Raw genomic sequence first — 20,710 nt, forward strand, 5'->3', positions numbered from 1 at the left:
AAGAAGAAGAAAAATGAACCAAACAGAATTAAATGCTTCTTGCATATTTGCTTTGCATTTTTAGAATAAGAGTCTGCAAATAGGTCTTTGTTCAGGGTGATCATGTTTCATAAAATTTTTAAGAGAGCTTATCGGGACTGGTGCGTGTTTCTTACATTGTAGCACAAATTGTATTAAAATATCTCAAAACACATTATAAAGTATTTCCTCACATCAAAAATGAATGTGTCCAGATCATCAAAAGCAGAGCATAACAAAACAAAGTTGATTAAGCATAAATGACCAACAAAAATGTCTAGCGGAGTGTTGACAAGACCCCAAACTGTCATTCAGCCCCATCCACCAGTCCAGGGATAATTTTCGGCTTTTTTGAGAAGATACTGAAGATACTGATATTCTCCCATATTATGTATTTTCTGCAGTCTAAATCATCTTCCTCTAATATGTGAACCATGGTTTTGCTGCAGAATGCACACCTACACACAATAACTAGACTGCAACGTGCAGGTGAAACCAGAGAAGGACATGTTTTATTTGGGGCAGAAGAACTGACATTTTGCTCATTTTCAGAAACAGCTTATAAATGTTCATTAGGAAAATAGCCGACATGTAAGATCTTGCAACCATTGTTTTTTGCTTAATTGCCTTGAATGATGTTGAGTATTTGAAAAAATGTTTAATGAAGAGGGAAAGAATTCCCACCCCAAGTAAATTATTTAAGCTTGCAGGAAAAAATGTAACAAAAAATAACACAAAAAGCAAAAGACTTTCATATTTCTTCCAATATTAAGTGATGCAAATATTAGGGTGGAAAAGCACAAGGCATTATAGGGAATTTGGTGATTTTGTAGGGAGGCAGAAAGGAAATACAATTAATTGATAAAAAGCATCACTTGCCTCTGCTCCATTTCATGCTGGGTCTTAGGCAAATCTTTAACCTCTCTGAGGCTTGTTTAGATGAGAAATGGAAATGATAATATCCTCTTCGTAGGACTATGGTGATAGTCAAAAATAATTATTGTAATTTATTGACATGCATTAGGCAATTAGGAAATTTTAGATCACCTCCCCTTATTCCTCTCCATATATTAGAGAAATAGTTTACTTCTTTGGGAACAGAAGAGAAATTTTGTGTCATAGGGTGAAGGAGAAAGATGACTTCTCTTGGTTTCTGTGATATCTGCAAACTAATAGGAAACCTTTTCTCAATCTTGATTTCTTTGGGGGATTTGTGGGAGTGACTCCCAGGGGATTCAGGGAATGAATGTGTGGAAGCTGCGATGCCCTGAAGCAGCCTGAGGTTACCAAACAACCACATATCTCCCCTGGAGGTCAAGAAGCAGTAGAATGAGAAATAAGCTGTCTTAATAGAGCTTTTTCCTCAGAGATGGGAATTTGGAGCAAATGTCTGATTTCTTCTTTTGGTTAAAGATTTATGATTAAGCTCAACAATGATCTGAAACAAAGGGTGTGTGTGTGTGTGTGTGTGTGTGTGTGTGTGTGTGTGTGTGTGTGTGTGTGTGTGTGTGTGTGTGTGTGTGTGTGTGTGTGTGTGTGTGTGTGTGTGTGTGTGTGTGTGTGTGTGTGTGTGTGTGTGTGTGTGTGTGTGTCTGGGGAGTTTCACATCACCACAACTGTCGGCACAACTTTACTGGTTAGTGTTGGCAGCCACTTCAGACATAAATATGGAAGAAAAAGGAAAGAAAAGCCAAATGGAAAATGAGGACAATCAAGCCACCATTTCAGGTATTATTTGCACAATTCCGGATAGCTAAATTTGGGGAAATAGTCATTCACGGTATGTTCTACCCACTTATTTTCTCACTTTTCTTTATACAGGGGGTTGGTAGGCAATTGAAACAACATAAAATTTAAATTGGAAAAGAAGCAAAGTATAGAAGTTTGTAGTGACATTTTAGAATAAAAGGGGAATAGGAACTCATGGAAGGGAAACAACGCCAGCAGCTCGTTATTTATTAAGGACTTCATATAAGTCAGGTGGCGGGCTTCTATTAATATACCTCATCTCACCTAATTCTCAGATCAACACAGTGAAGTTGATACTATTATTAACTCAGTTTTACCAGCAGGGATAACCACTATGATATCCAGATTCCCTGAACAAAGGGTAAAAAAAAAAAAAAAAAAAGATTAAATTTTGAAGAGCTTCTAAAACAATGAGTCCAGAAATGCTGGAGAATAGCAGGCAACACGGTTGCACGATCAAGGGAGAAGGACAAAGTGCCGAGGGCTGCCTCTGACCCTGCACATGAGACAGCTTAAGAATGAGTCAGAAGGATAATGAACACCTGCTGTATCCTCACACAGAGTTTGAAAACTTGTATAAATAGCTCAATTAGAATCATATAGAAGAAAAAGTATTTTAGTGCATGACCTCTGGGGAAAAAGAAGAATGATTTCTGTATCCTTTTAGGAGGAATATATAAAGACAGGTTGAATATTAATAATCATAGCAACAATCGAAAATTTGACTCAGGTTCATTAATTGCAGTGAAACTACAGCATTTCTTTAATGTCCAAGATCCAGGAAATCTCCATTTCTGCCTTTTTGAGAGTATTTTCACAAAAGAATAGAGGTCTATTAAGTTTTTCAAGCCATACATGGAGACTCCAAAATTGAGTTGTTGAGACGGTCCAAGTGGATGGTGGGGAAGACATATGACTAACGGTGCAGCCACACTCTTCTAATGAGACATTGCATTCACACAAGCCTTTGTTCTTCTTCCATCTTATTTAATACAAGTGCTGTAACCACGTGGATACAGGTCAAGTTTCTTATGATATTTTATAAATGTACACAACAAGAAATTTCTCTCACAGCAGAGAAAATAAAATTTTAATTTCTTTCACTTTTTTTCAAATTAAAAAAAATGATTTTTCAAACACAAAGAAATTAGCCTTCCAACAAACATGCTGATTAAGATTCTCATCACCTCTCTGAACCCTCAGTGTGGTACTATTGAGGAGGTCCTGATTTTCTTTTTCCAATTGATATCTAATTTACTCAAAAGATTTGATTCCAGTCAAAGCTAAGCCCTACCAGTATGATTTTTTAAAAAACACATAATAACAAAGGTTTCATTGTTTAACAAAATGTTCAAAAATTTCAACCAATTATTAATTAACAGATAATTCACCAATATATTTTCTCTGAAAATATTTTACTATGTAGTATCTCTATCTGACTGACTTATAAAAAGTACACAAGTAATATAATAACATATTTTATTATTAAAATTGAAATAATTCAGGAATCTATGGAACAAACAGTTAATATCCAATTTTGTTTTTCTACTTTTTCAATCCACTCTCCTCCCCAATGGATAATCAGCTTTGTCTCAGTTCGGCATGCATCCTTCTAGAATTTTTTCACTAACTTTATATATATTGGTATTGGCCCAGATATACTGATATATACATACATATATACAAATACAGTTTTTAGATAATTGAGCCTGTTATTCTGAGACTTGCTTTTCATGCTGAATAATCTGACTGTGATACTCTATTCGGTCATTATACATTCACCAAATTATTTTCAATGGTTGCTTAGCGTTGATTGGTAAGAATATATCATTATGGATTTTAGTCTCCCTCTATTAACTTGATTGTTTTTGAGCCTTTGTCATTCTAAATTTGCAACAAACACTCTTGTGCAGGTTTCTTCGTGGTGTGTACAAATGTTTTTGATAAATAAACTGCTAGAAGTAGAATTACTGGGTCAAATGATATCCGTTTTTTTTAATTTTATAATTGCCACCATGATGACGTCCAAAAAGGCTCACCTCATTTCCACCTAGAACCAAATTTCTACCAACATTCGATAACAATGGATGTCATGAACTATTTAAAGTTATGCTAATGAAACATATCCCATGAAACCACAAAACTGCATTTTCCTGTTTGTTGTTTAAGAAGGTTGGGCATTATTCCCTTTTTTTGTGGGTCATTTTTATTTCCTCTTTTATGAAATGACTATTCATACTTTATTTGCTGCTTTTATTTTGTTTTCTCTTTTGGTAATTAAGTTGTAGACTCTCTTCACATTTCACAAAATTAAGTGGTTGTCTAATATCTTTTTGCAAATATAGTCACCCAAGTTTTCAAATTAAAAAAATATTTAGTTTGTTTATAGTATCTGTTTTCTTATTCTGACATTTTTAATGATTATGTAGAGTCTGTTACTTTTAAAATTTGTCTCGAGAAGCTCTTTACAGTTATATAAAGAAAAAGTAGTTTCTAAAAAGAGAAATTATTACCTCTCAGGGCTACATAATAATCTGAAACTTCATAAAAACAATTTTTCATGAATTATTATTTAGGTTAATAAGTCTTGACCCTTAGATTTAAATTCCTTTCTCAATTATTTAATATTATTACAGATGGTTGTTCATTTCAGTTTTAATCATCAATTTATAATTTTCATTGTCTGCCTTGTCGTGCTCTCAGCCCTACAAGAAAATTAAAGAATGCAGAGATGGCACTGCCTCTGCCTTCCTGAAATTTACTTACATCAAATATTTAATTAAAATAGCAAATGACATGAATTCAAGTGTAGATTGAAATTATGAACCTATGCGTCTATGGACCACACTCATGGAACGTGGTACAGGCAGTGGCCAAGGATCGTATTTAGTGAAATGAAACTGACAATGCACCTGTGACAACGGCACTTGCACAGGCGTCTGAGGACAGGCACAGAAGTTCAGAGTACCTCAATTCTAGCTCTGTCCCCTCCTAGCTATGTCCTTTTGGCCCAACTACTTCATCTCTCTGAGCTGCAGTTTCCTTACAAACATGTTAGGAATAATATTAACTCTCTGGTAGATAATTGTAAAGATCAAGATCACTTAAGCTAAGTACCAACAGTGTCTTGCACTTAGATAATGCCAAACTAAAAAATGCCAACAGTTACCGTTATTATAAAAATTACAAGTACTTCTATAATCATTATCTCATTTCAATGTATCCTTCTCACAATGAGACTGATAGAAATTACTACTATTCCCAAATGAGTAAAATTAGATCAATTGACTTGCTTAACTTCCTGACAGGCAAAGACATCGGGCTTTTAACATTAGGTCTCATGGGTCCTTTGATTATGCAATTCTGAGAAAAAGTCAATTCCGAAAGTGATAATAACAAACATAAATAAGATAGATTGCTTATGTAGTTTCTCCTGCATAGAGAGAATGTGCTAGGCATTTCCTATACATAACTTGATTACATCTTCATAACTCTCCTGTGTACTAGAATTCATATTTTATAGTTAAGCATAGAGCTTAAATTACTCACCTGATATAAGGTCATACCAGCCAGTAGATGGATGAAATGGAATCATTTGCTATTCTACCTGATCCTAGAATACAAGCCCCTTTTAGCAGGTCAGGCTGGAATGGGTCCTCTATTGATGGTCAAGAATGGGTTGTAGAAGAGTGACAGATGGAAGAAACAGGTATCATCTGCAATGAGTTAACCTGGACCTATCTTACTAACACGCTTGTCAAAAAAAAAAAAGAGAGAGAGAGAGAAATAATAGATTGTTTGGAAGGCTTAACTAAAAGAAAAGAGTTAGTTATGCATGACAGATTAATAAAAGGGAAGGAAGTAGAAACAAAAGATGCCAATATTTCAGAACTGAATTTCATTTACAAAATAGAGAGGGAACATTCATAATTGTTGACTGTGGAGGAGGAGAACAAAATTCAGGAGGTAGAGAACCAAAAAAGGATTTTGAAACTGGTAGGGACAACTCCCTGGGAGAAGACCGGAAGCCATTCTAGAATGAAATACAAGCATGTAAGAACATGATTTATATTAAAGGTAAGGAGAGAGAAATGATGCAAAAACAAAACCAAAAACCAAACAACAAATGTCATCAGACACTCTAGATAAGTATAAATTTAGAGAAAAACAGCTCTATAAACTGAAACGTTTAATAAAAAGACGGTATTTATGATTTCACCAAAATGTAAAATTTTATGATTTTTTGATAGTGAAGTAGGAAGTAAGTGTTCTTTGACAACTTTATTAATTTACATAAATGTACTTAGCTTTTTCCCTGAGTTCCACTCTTCTTTCAATGGGTACTAACTTTCCACATTTATTTCACTGTGTGATGCTGATATAGTTAGTATTTGTCAACCAGATGACGATTGCATTAAAAGTGAACTTTTAGTTAGTTCCTGGTCTTCCTTACAAGAGCCCCTCATGTCATTCTCCATCATTTTCCCACTGGAACATTTTTTTCATATGGCTATTTGAAATATAACTTGAGAATAAACTGTTCCTGCACTCCCAGGAAATGACTAACTTCTCTATAGTTGTGGTAGCCAAGTAGTCACCAGAACTGGATTTAAATCTGCTAACTCAATCAATGAAAATTCTAGAAATCATCAGAACTGATTTTACACAAACTTGATCAATTAATGGCAATGCACCTCAGTGAACATGCATTTGCAAACCCATTAGTAACAATTCTAAATTCTGAAAGTCAGTTGATCAGAAAAGGACTCACTCTAAAGAGCACAGTTCTAAAGGTTAATTAATCAGTGACAATCTCACCTGAGGAACCATGTTTCTACAAATGATATGAATATATTTTTTAATCTGAAAATCTGCCTATCACCAAATGCCACTCTGCCCACAAACTGTATAATATCAGCAATCTTCTCTGCTCCAAGAGTCCCTGTCTCACCAATATGGTTCCCCCTTCCTTAAGTTAGTAATACATTCAGCTTTGTGGGTTTTTTGTTCAAGATGTTAAAGTCTAGTTTTCATCGTTTTGGCAGCTAAATCCTCTGGAAATTAACAACTTGTGCAACAGTTTTGGAAAGAATATATATAGTCATATTCTTTGCCTTGATATCGAGTTTAATTTCTAGGAATTTGCCCAAATAGACACTCTGCATAATCTTGTATATTGTATATTTTTGCATTTAATCCTTTTAACAATTCTACAATATAAATCCTATTTTTATTTCCATTTTTCATTTGATGAAAATAAGGCTTAGGAAATGTAAAGCTTTTCCACAGCCACATACCTGGTATACTCTGAATATCTAGAGGTTGACGCTAAAGCCAGAATTCTAATTCCTCTGCAAGGGAAAAAGATCCAAAATAAGGACAAAAATGTTTGATAAATATGGGTATTTAAACTGAAGTGTTGTTTATATATGTAAAACCTGACAACACTCAAATATCTAAGATAAGAGTTAAATATGTTAAAATGTTTATGACTTGGCATTGAGTACAAAATCAAAACATACAATTATAATTATACTATGTAAAATTGCATGTGCCTGTAGATTATAAATGAAAGAAAACAAAAAACTATGTGAATTTCTGGGGTGGTTGGATTCTGATTAAAATACATGTTTATGAGTTTTTGAACATTGCTTTAATGTTTGAGTAATAACACAAGTAAATAGTAGTCTCTGTATTTGAGGTTTCCGGTCAATTATTCCATGCTCTGTAAAAATTCCAATGTCCCAAAAGATTTCTGAGAATTCCAAAGGTCTAATGAACTCCTGATTACATAGTGCTCTGAATTTTTACACTGGAGATTTCCTAATTCCAGTCATGTCTTAACCATAAATGTTCCCTCCCCTCTGATTGCTTTGACTACGGAACCTGATCTCTTGATTTCCCCTGAAACTCTCAGTTAAGACATAGTTGGCAGGAATTTCTGAAGTTTTAGATGAAGACGTGTTTTATCACAGCAAAGCACACAAGTTAGTGTTGAACACAGACAACTACTTTCCTAAAATTCTTCTGGCTACCCAGCACATCACTCATTTTCTCCTCCCTGAAGATTTACGGATAAGTTCCCTTCACTTTATGATGTGAGACAGTTTTCCATCTTCAGTCTCGACTCTGAGCACAATAAAGATATGATATTGTGTATTCATAACACCGGAGGAGGGGCATATGCCAGACCCCACCCTTTAGCAATACAGAGATTTATTTTGAGATAGACTATGAAATTCCAAACATAAGAATGAAGAAATTGCTATATTCATTCTTTGGGTTTAAATGACATTAATTTAAATTTAATTAATGTCCTACAGTGTTTTGAGTACAAAAATAATATAAATTAAAAAGAAGTGGTGGCAAATATAGAAAACAAACTTGTGGTTACCAAAGGGGAGAGGCAAAAGGGAAAGGACAAATTAGGGATATGGGGATAACAGATATAAACTACTATGTATAAAACAGATAAGCAACAAGGATAAACTATATAGCACAGGGAATTATCTTGCATTATCTTGTAATAATCTATAATGGAGTATAATCTACAAGAATACAGAATCACTCTGTTGTACACCTGAAACTAATACAATATTGTAAATCAACTATACTTCAATAAAAAAAGAAGCAGTGGTGTGACATAAAAAAGTGAAAGGGGAGACTAATTAATTAATAGGAGCATAAAATGAAAAGGAAAGAGAACTAGAACAGAAATAGTTAAAAATAATTAAAATTAAACTTCAAAAATCTACAGAATAATCATTTGTTTTATAAGGTTAGAAATTCCACAGGGCTAACATGCACGATTTTAAATAAAAGTTTAGGAAATGTTTATCTGCTTCGACTTATTCTAAATACCTAATAACATAAATATTCACATCACAGTGTTTTTCCTAGAGGAGCTGGTTCACAGTGAAGTGTTTTCTTGTCTCTTTATAATGTTAACTACAGGGATATCACAGTCTCTAAAAATAAAAATTTAAGACCAATTTGAACCTAATAAATTCAGATTTTCCAGAGATCTTTGTCAACTGGTTTTTTTCCCCTGAGCATATTATTTGAAACATACACTTAGGGCTGCTTATATCTGCACATTCAAAATAAAGATACATCATTAAGGAATAAGAACAGAAGAGAATGTAAAGTAGCCATTATCATAGGAACAGTCTTCTATTGGTATTGATTTTGACGCTACTATCAAGGTAAAAATAAAGTGCTATTTTTGGGGTAACCAAAATAAACAGTAAGTTCTCCTGGGCACAGAGGGTAAAAGTACTGTATCCTCAATTTTCTCCCAAATTATCCAAGTTCCATAGGATTCTCTATCAACAAATGTGTTTCTCGATTTCTTCAAATAAACACATTTTCCATATTTGGATAAAACATTTTCTATGATATGGAAGATATCCAGAAGCTATACCATCAGAACAGGTCGTCTGTCTTCACATCCATCCAGGATTTGAGATACCTACTGCATACAGAATAGTCCCATTGCACACTGGGAGCCTGGAGGCTCTCACACTTCTGGCCTCACCCTTACTACCGTAATTACTCCTAATTACCTAAACTCTTAAGCCTAGTTTCCTTAACTCAGAAATGAGCTCAATGGCATTTTATTTAGAAATTCAATACCACAAATGTTTTGAAGTATCTGTTATTCATCAGGTAATACAGGAGGAAGGCTTAGCACAAAAAGAGACGGGTCTTATAGGAAGGAACTCTTCTGAATAATATCTTGAACAACAACAACAAAAAAAAACCCAAACAAAAATGAAACAGCTTTTACTATGGTAAAAGGGGTTTAGATTAGAAGAAAGAAAATAGTGAGAACTCTTAGCATTCAAATATGGTAGAGAGGTAGATTTGGGGATCTCTTTTTCAATGCATATTTATACATTGTAACGCTTATCAAATTGTTAGAGCAGGAAGATAGCTAGATATGAGCAGAGAAAGAGGGAGGCGGGCCAAATGGCAGGAATTGGGCAGAAAGGAGGGGCATGGGCCAAATACAGGAAAGCATACATCCTGTAAGCACCAGGGATCCCTGGACAGAGAAAGAAAAGCGGGAACCTCTGGGCTGATAAGTGGTCACACCTTTTGAGGTGACCAGCAGCCTCCAAATGTGGGAAAAGGCAGGAATCTTCAGCATCAAGTGTAATATTTTGCGGTCTCATTTCAGTAAAACTAGCTTTGCAGATTAGAAGTACCCATCATACACCGACGCCATGACACTTCTAATCCAGACTAAATAAGAACAAAAATCCCTCCTCTAATCTGGGAGGTGGAGTTGGGATGAAAATTAGGGACTACGATCCCAAATCCTTCCGTCCCTAATAAATATTCCGCCCATTCATTTTTACAATCTATGTAATCATCTTGCCAAAGAAAACTCAGGGCAGCTGCTCACCTGAGCCTGCTTGCTCTCCCCTTGAAAGTGTACTATCCATCCCTTAATAAATCCTCACTTTACTTCCTTAACCTCTGTGTCTTGTCTCTGAATTCTTGCTGGGATGTGACAAGAACCTGGATACCAGTTACATCTACTGACAACAAAATGAAATTGAAGCATAAGATGAAGCAAATCGATTTTGTGTTTGTCTTCTGTACCTACTGTACTATTATTTGAAGGTACAGACCATGTTTTTCTATTGGTGTATCTTCTTTTATTATTTATCATCCTCTCATATTCAAGACGCTTTTCAAATAGCCTAATAAAGCATTTTCAAATTACCTAATAAAGTAAGTTCCCCTAGAAGTCTGCATTGTGATTGGAAAGCAATAGGGAGAAAGCTTGATTTATTAAGTGAGAGGATGCTATAAATTTTCTCCACTTTAAAACTGCCTGTGGATTATGAGATCACTCTCACTTAGAGAAATTGCAGCAGATAGACATAGTGATGCAAGCACTGAAGAAAAGGATCACATTGTCCAAGGGTAGGTATGCTTTGCTTTATAAAATGAATCTATTTCTTCTTAAATACTATGTATAAATCTGATGAAATTGCACCAGAGAAGATTGTTATCTAAGAAAATACATGATAAGTGCTTTTGTGAGACAATCATTTTATAATAAAACAAAATCACTTCACAGATTATGTATTTTGTGACTTCTTTGATTCTCATATAATAGATTTCCTTAAAGTGAAAGCATACTTGTGTCTAATACAACACAAATAATTTAGCAACAGTGATTTCTAATCCAGTAGCCTAGATTTTAAAGTTCAACAGAAAGATTTTGGGCTTTACATGTGACTAATTTTTTTTAATGAAATAAAATGTTATAATTTCATTTAAAGTAAGGAAAAGGGCTTGGTCATCTCTGGAAGGTAAGAGAAACAAGAACAGACTTTAACCAGTAAGGATATTTCCATACAATGCGGACTTTACAAAAGCCAAAGGGTTAAGTTAAGCAAGGTGTATTCTATGTAGACACTCAGTCCTTACAAACTGCCTGCCTCTAGGCAAAGCACTTAACCTCTTGGAGACTTATTCTCTTATTTGTAAAGAAGGAATGTGACTTGAATTTCCTACTTTACCTGCTTACTGTAAGGATGTGTATAAAGAAATCTTTAAACTCTTAAAAAAGTGTAAAGGAATTTGAGCCTTATGATGTAATATTATTATTGTGTTAGATGAAGTACACACGTCCTTAATGGTCCTAATTTTAACAAGGCATTGGAGTTATTTTGGCCATTTATTGGTTTCTTTGGTATCGATCTGAACACACAGAGCTTTATGTAATAAAAACTGTTGCTGATATGATCAGCAAGACAGTATTACCAAGGATATGGAACCAAATGGCCATAAAAGAATGAAAACTGAATCATAATTTTGGATTTCAAACAGTATGAATTGTTAAAAATGTAAATACACGTTAAGAGATCTAATAATTCTCAAATTTTAAGTCATGATGAACATTTTTTATGGCATTTAAAGAGCAGAGTTTCTTAATGACTTAGAGTAAATAGAAAAAAAAAAAAAAAGCAAAATGGAGCTATCCTGGGGTGGAAAGGATAAGATTACATATAAGAGGTCTCTTTCTAAAAGTTGATTTATTGGCAACCAAGTATTATAATTCATTTGAAAGATTTCTTCATTTTATAGTAATTTACTATTTACAGAGAAGTTGCAAGGATACCCAGAGAGTTCCCTTCACTGTTAACATAACCACGGTGCAGTTGTCAAAACTAAGAACACTGGTACAATAATATTAACTAAACTACAGGCTTTATTTGGATTTCACCAGTTTCCCATTAATGCCCATTTCCTGTTTCAAGATCACATCCAGGAGACCATATTGCATTAAGTCATAATGTCTCATATCTCCTTGCTGTGTTTCTCAGTAGTTCCTTTCATGATCTTGAGACTTTTGAAGAGTAGTGTGAGGCATTTTGTAGTCTGTCCTTCTTTGTTCCATTTTTTTCCTCAAGATTAGTTTGGGGGAAGAATATCAGAGAAGTAAAGTATTCTCATATAATACCAGGGTGTCAACATGACTCATCTTGGAGATGATAACATTGATCACTCAATAAAGGTGGCTACGTTTCCCCACGGAAAAGTTACCTTTCTTCCCCATTTGCATACTCCGAGTAACGAAGTCTAGCCCACCCTCAAGGGGAGAGGAATTAAGCTTCAGTTCCTGTGAGGTGGGTGAACTGAAATTTTTCTGTAAGGAAGATTTTTTCTTCTCTCATTTATTTATCTATTCAATCATGTACTTATATCAGTGTGGATCATCAATATCTATTTTATCCCTGAGGTTATCATCTAATAGGATTTTTATTTCGTTGCTTGAAGTTCGGTCACTGGAATCTCTTTCTGGTTGGCTCCTGTGTTCTTGTGATATGCCTCGATAATTTTTGGCCACTATTTCAATTTCTGCCACTTCAAAGTGCTTCAAGTTCATCTTGTAATCTTCTAGTCCTCACGCTAGAATCAGCCATTTTTCCTGAGGGTCCTGGTTCCTTTTTTTATTGGAGAATGGTATTTAAACTAAAATCTGGGCATGAGGTGTACTCATTGCTACTGGTGTTACTACTTCTAGAATCTTTTCATAAGTAAAGCTAATAAATGTTGTGTATATATACCACGTATACACACATACCTATATTTGCTTTTGTATCCATCTGTATGTATATTAAAATAAAAATGAGTTCACATTGATCTCACTGTCTCTAATCTAGCACTACAAGGTTAATTTTAGCTACCTCCCCTTGCTTATGTGACAATAAGAAACCTAGCTTCCACTGTCAACAATTTATTTACCTATGTGTTCCACCTTAGTATACATGCAAAGTAGTCTCAGAATTCACCTGTACTCCTGTGAGGGAAAATAATTATCAAATAGAGTCTGTCCATGATGGTTATTTTTCTCTATAGCATTATTCTTTTTAGCCTTTGCCAAAACATCGTTTCTCAAAGTTACTTAGGGTAGATTCATTTCTCCCATGGCCTTCAGTGAAGTTATGTCTTCCATTTGTAATTTGGTTAGTTTCATTTGTCACAGTCTACTACTACCTTGGGATATTCCAGCATCCTATTTGTTTCCTTATTTTTAATTAGCATACTATGTAGCTCACTCTGTGTTGTACATTTCTGTGGGTTTTGATGAGTGCACAGTCATTTGTCCAGCAAAGCAGTACCACACAGAACAGTTCCATCACCCTCAAAATGCCCTCACCCTATCCACTTTGTGGTCAGTCTCCCTGCATTTCTAAACCACTGATCTGTTTCCTGCCTCTATATTTTGCCTTTTCTAGAATTTCATACATACAGAACCAGAAAATATTTAGTCATGTGGGTCTCTCTTCTTTCACTTAGCAAAACGCATTTAAGATTCATTCATGATAGTGCATGAATCAAAAATTTTTTCCTTTGTGTAGTTTAGTACTGTTCTATTGCATAGATACACTAGGGTTTGCTCATTCTAACCAGTTGAAGGATATTTTATTATTTTGACATTTTGACAATTATAGATAAAATTGTTGTAAAAAATTATACATAGGTTTTCATGTAATTTAAGTCTTAAATTCACTTGGGGAAATACCTAAGAGTGAGAATGCTGGGTCACATGGTAAGTATATGTTTAATTTTATAAGAAACTGACAAACAGTTTTCCAAAGTAGCGGTGCCATTTTGAATTTCCTTCATCAATAATTTAACATTTTTGTGGTTCTGCATGCTCATCAGCAGTCACTATTGTCAGATTTTTAAAAAATATATCCATTTTGAAAGGTTTCTGTTGGTATCTCATTGTGGTCTTAAAATGTCTCTCCCTAATGACTAAACATGTTGAACATTTTCCCACATACTTATTAACCAAACATATATCTTCTTTGGTGAAGTTCAGATCCACTACCAATTTTTAAATTGGGTTGTTGGATTTTTTCAAAATTAGGTTTTAAGGGAGGGCTTTTTATATATTCTAGATACAAATCCTTTACCAGATATGTGATTTACAAGTCTGAGGCTTATATTTTCATCCTTTTAACAGTGTCTTTCAGAAAGCCATTTCTAAAAATTTTATTTTTTGGCTTTTGATTCAATCATTGTAATAGGAAGGGTTGTGATCAGCTAATTCCTTTAGTGACAAAAGAGCATACACACTGAAGCAAATAAAACAAACAAATTCCAAGGTATTACAGCTTGAGCGTTTAGACCTGCTATATTTTCTTATTCATAATTTCTCATAAATAGGTGATTCTACATAATTTCATTTTAAGTCAGAGGTGTAGGATTTGACATTTTTTTCTCGTTAAAATTTTAAAAGTAATATGCTCCTTTGGTGTGCTGAGATTGGCCTACAAAATCCATTAGGTAGCAGAATTATAGCATTGTATCAATAGTCCTCGGAAAGACAATTGTCCAATCATGTAGCTGCTATCCACATGGGATGGTTGAGTACCAGAAATGTGACTGGTGTGACTGAGGTTTCGACTTAATTCTGATGAATTTAAAATTAAAAGATGATACTCAATTTAGTTATTTTCAAGTATGTATGGGAAAACTTGGTTTTGTGAATCTGTTTTTTCAACTGCAAATTTTATGAAATCTAAATACAGGTGAAATGTATCAGTAAAAATTTAGTATCCAAATTGAGACGTGCTATAAGCACACTGGATTTTAAAGACTTAATATGAAAAAGATGTAAAAAGTCTCATTAATATTTTTACATTGATCACGTTAAAATGTTTTTTGAATATATAAAGTTAAATAAAATATACTATTAAAACTCAGCATATTACCAGCTTCTTTTACTTTTGAAAATGTAGCTGCAAGAAAAATTAAATTACACATGTGCCTCACTTTATATTTTCTTTAGACAGCCCTGCTTTAGAACCACATATTGTATATTAAATTATATTTCATGTCCAAAAGCATTCAGTGTTCTGAAATGGCACGCTAATAACCTGTCCACCACCACTGCCAACTCCCATGAAATAATCAGACACCCTCACTCTCCTGCCTTCCTGGAGAAGGATCAAGGCTCTCCAAGTTCCAAGTCACTTGTGATGGATTTCATATCCTCAGGGGCATCGGCAAGGAAAAAGGCTGGAAGAATGGAGAGTATAAGGTGGGTGTTGTAGGCAGCATCAGGTGCTGTGAAGGAATAGCATCTCCTGATGCCCTAAACATGCTGTAAACTTGGGGAATACTTCCAAGTTACTGAGGGTCTCCAGTTCACGGCTCACTTTCTCCTGAGGAAAAGGGGTTGGGCTGCCTCCTTTCCTTCCCACTGCCATGAGTTAGTACGTTCTGCTTAGTACTTCTTAACTCAAAAACAAAGCACAGAACCCCAGCCTTTCACTCTGCTCCTTACTTTTCGGCAATGTGAAATTATAGTTAGAGGTTTCCTTACTAAGCAAAGGTGATTTTTCTTCTCTTTGTTTAGCTTATTAATGAAATTGTGCGCTCACAAAGACAGATACAGATAGATGATTTAGTGGTAGAGGTATTATCTTGCCAAAACTAAAACCAGTTTTCCAAGATAACTAATAAAGAAAGAAGTTGCCCTGAATTTGAAATGATATTACACATTATATTTTTAGAAAGACATTTCAAGAAATTTTAATACCTTAGCATAAAATTCCAAGGTACAACATTCAAAGTTTTTTTGAGAAAAATAAAGAATAGTATAGAAATCTTAAGGATATTAAGTATAATATTTATAAAAAATAAAACTAAGCATCATGGGCATTTTATTTTACCATGATGTAACCATATTAAGCTTTAGCTTTGATACAATGTTAAATCTAAATTCACAGAACATCTCTTCATATAAGATGAACTTCTAAAACGATTCTGTTCTTTGGATGAATTTTAGTTTATTTTAGTAACAATTTTAGAATTTTAGTAACAATATGTGTTACTTATAAGTTCTAATTGAACACATTTCTCTCACAATCAAGCCAGCTTGGGAAAGTAAATATATACTTACAATATAGAGAACATATCACGGGAAGCATAGACAGTTGTTGAGCTATTCCACGGTATTATAAAATTCTTGAATTATTACATTCTAAACCTGATGGGATAGAGAGAGAGAAAAAAAAAAGTATGTTAGTTAAATGTGCTGGGTGCACTATATATGTCACTAAATAACCAAAAGAAAACAAAAGGAAATCATATCTTACAAACATAGATCTTTATGTATTATTGTGTCCTTTTCTTACATTAATTTATGATTTCTTTTAATTTTTTAGGAAAATGTTATTGAATTGTATAAGTCATTTCAATATACAGGCAGACCTCAGAGAAATTGCCAGTTATGCTCTAGACCTCTGTAATAAAGTGAAGGTTTCAATAGAGTGAATCACGAAAATTTTTTGGCTTCCCAGTGCATACAAAAGTTATGTTTACACTATACTTTAGACTATTAAGTGTGTAATGGCATTATATCTTAAAAACAATGTACATACCTTAATTTAAAAATACTTTATAGCTAAAAAATGTTAACTATTATCTGAGCCTTCAGTGAGTCACTCTTTTTGCAATGGTATCATCAGAGATCACTGATCACAGATCATTCTAACTAATATAATAATGAAAAAGCTTGAAATATTGTGAGAATAACCAAAATGTGACACAGACAATGAAATGAGCCAATACTGTTGGAAACATGGCGCTGACAATCTTGCTTGAGGCAGGGTTTCTACAAACCTTCAGTTTGTAAAAAATTCAGTATCTGCAAAGTGCAATAAAATGAAGTGAATAAAATGAGGTCCGCCTGTACAGTAAGAGAAATATTTTTTAAAGAATAAATGGTATAATTAAAACTCTAAGGACATGAATAAGATATCTTGTTATTAAATACTTTCCATGGTCTTTCTTTTTCATGTTTTCCACTTACATAAGTTGTGTCTGTAGCACATACACACACAAAAAAACAAAAGCAAAAATAAAACAAATACATTTTTCCCTTTTGCATTCCTACATACTTATTTTTCTTCCTAAATCAGTCAAAGCATCTGCCTGACGTCGGGTAGAGGTGGAAATAGACACCCAGTTTCTGTTATTTAAAGCATTATTTTGATGTATGGCTTAAAGACAGGCAGTCTTGAGAAGCATTTCTAAATTCCTTTAGTTCCCTCTTACACATAAAGGCCAGGCTTGGTGGATTAGTCTATAATTTGGATGCTTTGCCAGGATCCAGGGGCTTAGTGAGGATGAAACATTGAGGTGAAACATGGAGATGATTCACTGTTTTACTTATTTATTTATTTTTTTACTTTTCATCTGGATGCTTGTCAGCAAGCATAAATGACTAGGTTTCCATGAGATTTTTCTATGAAGGAGTTTCAAATCATGTAGAAAGAGCTTTAGGGGCCTTCTTTGTCTCTTCTTGTGAGAAATGCCAGGCGAGGGGGCAGAAAGAAGAGCACAGTGGGAGGGAACGTGGCTGCGCAGCCCTTGTGATCTCCCCCCAGCTGTTCCAGGCCAAACCTCTGGGGCACTTAGCTTTAGAAACTTCTAGTTAGGTTGGGAATTCCCAGCTACGGGGAGGGAGTTCTCAGGGGTTTTGCTTATGATTTGGAGACAAGCTTGCTGTGTTGTGCATCCCGTGCCAGCACTCGATGGTGACCTGGTAGCATCATGAGGGTCCCAGGGCAGGAAGAGGCCCGGTTCCCAATCCCAGGTCTCCCTAGGTTATTGGGTGGCATGGATAATGAATGGAGAAAAAGTGGGCCTCGGGGGAGCAAAGCGACTCAGCCACAGAGGTCTGTGAGGTTTTCAGCTTCAAGCAGGTGTCAGAAGAGGGAAGCAGCAATGTGTGTAGCGGCAGGGACTCTGATGGGCCTGAACGCCAGGATCCCGGGCCAACGGAATTAGCCGGGCCACCAGGCAGAGACAGAGCTGAGCAAGAATTGGGAGGTATCAGCAGAGAGTGGCCACAGCAACAGGACTGGAGAGTCACCCTGAACAGAGGCAGTCAGGAAAGGTGGGCCTCAGGGAGATCATGTTTGAACTGAAGATAGGAAATCAGCCTTATCTTCAGGACCGAGCATCACAAAGAGAGGGGACACAAGGTGCAAAGGGCCAGGACAGGAGCAAGCACAGCACACTCGAGGAGGTAGGGGAACAACTGTGGGCCTGTTGTGTAGTGACCCAGGCCCCAGTGGTGGGGGTGGGGTGGCAGGAAGATGGCGGGAGGCGGGGTGGATAAGCAGGCAACGGCCAGGTGATGTTGGACCACATGGGCCACTGTAAAGGGTTCAGATTTTATTCATGATACAATGGAGACAGGAGGTTTTGACCAGGGGACCAACACGATCTGATTAAAATGTTAAAATATCCTGTCAAATGTCCTGTGAGTAGTAGAAGGCAAGTCCAGAAGCAATAGATTCCAAAGGGTACTGCAGTCACTGAGTTGAGATACGGTGGTGACTGTAAATTTGAGGGCAGTGACAATGAAGAGAAGTGTTTGGATTTCGGATATGTTTGAATAAAAGATAAAATCCTATTCATTAATTTCACCATTTCACAAACTCAAAGGCATTTTTGAGCCATCATGATAGAGCAGTTTTCTTTTTTTCTTTAGCAAAGGTTGAATTAGAAAAGTAAGAATTACACAGATATTCACGTAGGGTACTTCAGTCAGGGTAAAATTCACCAAAGGGAAAGAAATATGGAGACATTTGTTTTATATAATATTTTTAAATTACTTGAATCAACTGATTAAAGATAGTTTAAACGATTAGGAAAAACACAATACAATTTTTATAAGTGAGAGAACAGGAAAATAGTCAAATGAAGCATTACTTTTCTTATAAAGAAAAAACTTTAAAGGTCTCTGAGTGATGTAGTTAGTACCATGTCAGCTATGCTTGAAACTGAATTCCACTAATAAGAGTAAGTTCCTTAATTCAATTCACCAGATGTGATTAAAGGACATTGAATTTTGAACAGAGACAATTACTTTATGCAGTTTATAGTATAAATGAAATCTGCTGCTGGTCATCGAGCCAATCCCCGTGGCTGCCCTTTAAACAGAATCTTACGGCTCCAGAATTACCAGACTGGGTCCTTACACCTTTTTAAATTCCACATAAATTTATTTCTAAATGTGTTCTATCTAACAGCTGCTAGGTGCTGTGGCTAGAAGGGTGACTACAATACTCTCCTGCCCTTGAAGGGTTCATAGTCAAGAGGAGGAAGGGAAGAAAGAGGAATGAAGAACTTGGCACAAAACGTCTGGCTAGGGGCACAAACGTAACGGCACTTGGCCTCACTTGGCTGAAGCTTAATAGAAAACAGGCTGTGCAAAGTGAACGTTGCAAGACGACGAGGCAGCGCAGCATGAGTAACGATAAGGAGGACAGGGATAATGCAGTTCATGTCTGGGACTGAAAAAGAACCTGGCTTTAAGTGCAGCAGGGAGATAGGCAGTGTGATGAAGGCAGGAGACAGCCGCGGTGAGCAGGGGTCGGACACCGGAGGGCCCCTTGGTCAGGCTGAGAGCTTGAACCTCCTTCACGCTAAGAATAGTAATTAAAATAAAATAAAATAAAATAATAAAAAAAACTATATACAGGCACAGTTTTAAGGGTTTTATATGCCTGTTCTCATCAACAAGCCTACGAGCTATTATTCCAGTTTTAGAGGAAAGGAATATGAAGCACAGAGAGGTCAAGCAATTTGCCCAAAGTCACGAAGCTGGCAAATGGTGCAACGGTACTGGAACTCAAGTGGACTGATGTCAGAACTCCACGCTTGGCCACACAGGTCTCTCTCATGCAATCAACATGGATGCTTTAGCTGTGACGGATTCCTTTTGCATAATCATGGAAAAGGAATAATTATTTTTCTCACAGTATAATACGTTGGTTTGCTCTTTATATTAGATACAAATGGAAATAAGAATCCTGAAACTAAAAGTACAAGGCCAAGTATGGAAGAAAGGGGAGAGGAAGGGGAATAATGAATGCTTTTGGACCATTTTCTGTGGGGCGAATTCTGGGCCAGATGGTTTAAAGGTCATCTCCCTGAGTCCACATCTTGGCCGAGGCTGGAAGGAAACAGTGGGCTGTGGGAGCAGAGTCTGACGTGCACTTGCTGCTACATAGCTCCTTGGTTATTTTCATTGTCTGAGTACATTCACAGGCTGAACTTTCCTCTTCTTCCCTTCCCTCTTAAGTAGCTGGCTTGGATGACTTGTCCTGATCCTTCTTCCTTGCAGGAATATGATACAGACCCTTGTGAACTTCAGAGAACAGACTCGGGGTGATGAAGAGAAACTCTTGGCCCTGACACATGCAGGCTCTCCTACTCACTGAGTTGCTGCAGGAGACGGAGTGAGGAGCACTCTAGACCACTAACAAACACCAAGGTCGTGAGGACTTAAAATACATCTTATGCTTGGAATGCAGGTTAGTAATTGTTATACTAGAAGATATGATATGACATGATTTGAAATTGATATGTCCTTAGTTATACATATATT

General features: G+C 35.7%; 1 protein-coding gene and 1 long non-coding RNA gene across 3 annotated transcripts in view; one reads left to right on the forward strand and one right to left on the reverse strand.

The window, feature by feature from the left end:
- FUT9 (fucosyltransferase 9) overlaps window positions 1-16,278 on the reverse strand; it is a 78,941-nt gene extending 62,663 nt beyond the window's left edge. The window contains exon 1 of the mRNA XM_006187243.2: window positions 16,208-16,278. The gene's annotated coding sequence lies outside the window, so the exon portion shown is untranslated. The remainder of the gene's footprint in view (window positions 1-16,207) is intronic.
- Window positions 1-20,710, forward strand: part of LOC106729935 — a 303,006-nt gene that overhangs the window by 243,528 nt on the left and 38,768 nt on the right. For both annotated transcript variants that reach the window (XR_004321765.1, XR_004321764.1), the window contains one exon: window positions 20,447-20,636. This is a non-coding gene — a long non-coding RNA (uncharacterized LOC106729935). The remainder of the gene's footprint in view (window positions 1-20,446; window positions 20,637-20,710) is intronic.

Source organism: Camelus ferus, chromosome 8, assembly GCF_009834535.1.
Source record: "Camelus ferus isolate YT-003-E chromosome 8, BCGSAC_Cfer_1.0, whole genome shotgun sequence".
Taxonomy (NCBI): Eukaryota; Metazoa; Chordata; class Mammalia; order Artiodactyla; family Camelidae; genus Camelus; species Camelus ferus.